The following is a 3,644-nucleotide window of genomic DNA, read 5'->3' as shown; positions in this document are numbered from 1 at the left end:
AAAAAAAAAAAAAAAAAAAAAAAAAAAAAAAGGCGGGAATGGAGGAGGGTGAATCACAGAGTATAAAGAGAATTCCTGTACATTAATAAGAAAACTGCATGCGGGGCTTAATACCTGGGTGACGGGTTGACAAGTGCAGCAAACCACCATGGCACATGTTTACCTGTGCAACAAACCTGCACGTTCTGTACATGTGTCCCAGAACTTAAAATGTTTTTAAAAATTAAAAAAGCTGGCAGACCAATAGGACAATGGGTGAAAGAAATGAAGAGGGACAAAAAAGGGAAGGAGGAGGGAGGAAGGGAGAGGAAAGAACAAATGAACATCCAAATGGCCAAAAAGCATATAAAGCATGCTCAACCTCATAAGCCATCAAATTTAAACCACAGTGAGAAACCAATATTACACCTACCAGAATGGCTAAAATTAAAAACACTGTTGATACCAAGTTTGGGCAAGAGTGTGGAGTAACTGAAACTTCATATACTGGTTTTGGGAATGTAAAATAGCACAACTACTTTGGAAAACCCTTGGGTAATACCTACTAAAGGAGACCGCACCTGTGATCCCCACATTCCACTCCTATGCATAGACCCAAAAGAACTGTGCACTGTACATGTGTTCACCAAATGATGTGCACTAGAGTGTTTGTATCAGCACAATTCACAGTAGCCCCAACTTCCAACAGGAGAATGGATAAGTACCTCTCAGTGTATTTATAGAGTAAAATTCTTACAGCACTGAAAATGGATGACCAGCTGCCATGCACAGTTGGTGAATCTCAGCAACATAATGCTGAGCAGAAGCAGCCAGACACAAATGAACGCGTACTGCACGATTCTGTTTCTGTGAAGCTCTAAAACAAGCAAAAGAAACATCTGGTGAGAAGTCAGGATAGCAATTATCTTAGTGCTCTGGGGGAGGGTGGCTTTGGTAATATTCTATTTCTTGATCTGAGGGCTGGCGTTCAGATGTATTCACTCTACGATAATTTACCAAGCTGCCCTCTGGGGATTGGTGGTTTCTCTATATGAATATTATACTTCAATTAAAAAAAAATAGTCCCCAGCACTTTGGGAGGCCGAGACGGGAGGATCACGAGGTCAGGAGATCGAGACCATCCTGGCTAACATGGTGAAACCCTGTCTCTACTAAAAAATACAAAAAACTAGCCAGGTGAGGTGGTGGGCGCCTGTAGTCCCAGCTACTCGGGAGGCTGAGGCAGGAGAATGGCATAAACCCGGGAGGTGGAGCTTGCAGTGAGCTGAGATCCCGCCACTGCACTCCAGCCTGGGCGACAGAGCGAGACTGTCTCAAAAAAAAAAAAAAAAAAAAAAAAGTCAAGAAAAACCTAACAATCAAATTAAGAAATGAGCAAGGCCAGGCACGGTGGCTCACACCTGTAATCCCAGCACTTTGGGAGGCTGAGGCAGGCAGATCACCTAAGGTCAGGAGTTCGAGACCAGTCTGGCCAACATGGTGAAACCCTGTCTCTACTAAAAATATAAAAATTAGCCGGGTGTGGTGGCATGTGCCTGTAGTCCCAGCTACTTGGAAGGCTAAGGCAGGAGAATCACTTGAACCCAGGAGGTGGAGGTTGCAGTGAGCCGAGATCACGCCATTGCACTCCATCCTGGGTGACAGAGCAAGACTGTCTTAAAAAAAAAAAAATGAGCAAAGGACTTGAATAGACATTTCTCCATACTCAGCATCACTAATCATTAGGGAGATGGAAATGACAACAAGATACCATTTCACTCCTGCTACATTGACTAGTATCAAAGAAAACCCAGAAAATAACAAATGTCGGTGAGGATGTGGAGAAACTGGAAACCGTTGTGCACTGCTGGTGGAATGTAAAACAGTGCCACCCATCTAGGAAACAGTATGGCAGTTCCTCGAGAAATTATACCGCTCCAGCAATTCCACTTCTGGGTATATATCCCCCCCAAATTGAAAGCAAGGAAATAAAGAGACACTCGCCCACCCCTGTTGATAGCGGTGTTGTTCACAATAGATAAAAGGTGGGAGCAGCTCGGCCGGGCGTGATGGCTCACACCTGTAATCCCAGCACTTTGGGAGGCTGAGGTGAGCAGATCACGAGGTCAGGAGTTTGAGACCAGTCTGACCAACATGGTGAAACCCCGTCTCTACTAAAAATACAAAAAAATGTCCAGGCGCAGTGGCTCATGCCTGTAATCCCAACACTTTGGGGGGGGGCCAAGACGGGAAGATCACCTGAGGTCAGGAGTTTGAGACCCGCCTGGCCAGCATGGTGAAACCCTGTCTCTACTAATAAGGAAGGAGACCACTACTACTCCTGCTGCTCTCCTCCCCCGCACCTTGCCTAGTTCACAAGACAGGAGGAAGGAGAGAAAGAAACAAAAGAAAGATAAATAGCCAGACAACCTTGGCACCACCACCCGGATCTAGGAGTTAAACAAAATAATAACATCAACCCCTGGCCTAAACTACTTGTGTTATCTGTAAATTCCAGACACTGTATGAAAAAAGCATTGTAAAACTTTCTGTTCTGTTAGCTGATGCATGTAGCCCCCAGTCACGTTTCCCATCCTTGCTCGATTTACCACGACCCTTTCACGTGGACCCCTTAAAGTTGTAAGCCTTTAAAAAGACCAAGTATTTCTTTCTTGGGGAGCTCGGCTCTTAAGATGCGAGTCTGCCGACGCTCCTGGCCGAATAAAAAACCTCTTCCTTCTTTAATCCGGTGTCTGAGGAGTTTTGTCTGCGGCTCGTCGTGCTACATTTCTTGGTTCCCTGACCAGGAAGCGAGGTGATTAAGGGATGGTCGTGAGGCAGCCCCTTAGGCAGCTTATGCCTGCCCTGTAGAGCACCCCTGCGGGGGACTCTGGCCAGCTTGAGCGATGCGGATCCAGAGAGCGCTCCTGGGTAGGCATTTGCCCCGGTGGAACGCGTCGTCAGAGCAGTGCACAGCGGGCCCCCGTGGAGATTCAAGGCAGTGGCTGAACACCGGGAAGGAACTGGCACTTTAAGTCCGGACATCTGAAACTTGCTAAGACTGATCTTTGGAACTCGCCCACTCCATTTGAGTGGAAGCGTGGCCTGATCACCCATGGCATGCCTGTACCGGCACTTTGGTTTTTGTTTTTGACTTGACTTGAATTAATTGCTTGATACTTTGGTTTTTGTTTTTGACTTGACTTGAATTAATTGCTTGATACTTTGGTTTTACTTTTGACTTGAATTGCTTGATAAACAGACATGCCTTTATTGGCACTTTCGTTTTGGTTCTGATTTTGACTTGGCTTAAATTGCTTGACGAACAGGTGTGCCTTTAACAACACTTTGGTTTTAGATTTGATTTTAATTTAGTGTAACTTAGATGAGTGAGTGACCTTTTACTCTTTCCTTCTTGTAGTGTAAATGTTGTTTTGTCTCGAGAAAAAAATAGGTCAGACACAAAGTAAGCCTACTCTGCTAGGAACTGTGTTAAAACATGTCAAAAAGAAAAATTTCAAAAAAATAAAATCAAGTCATCAAAACTTACTCTATTAAAATGCATGCTACAGAACCTTAAAAAAGGTTTTGCGGGAGATTATAGAGTTAAGTTAATCCCCTAGAGGTTAAGATCTCTGTGTAAATCAGAATTGCCCTCTGTTGGT

The sequence above is a fragment of the Theropithecus gelada genome, chromosome 6, assembly GCF_003255815.1.
Source record: "Theropithecus gelada isolate Dixy chromosome 6, Tgel_1.0, whole genome shotgun sequence".
NCBI lineage: Eukaryota > Metazoa > Chordata > Mammalia > Primates > Cercopithecidae > Theropithecus > Theropithecus gelada.
This window is presented reverse-complemented; position numbering follows the sequence as displayed.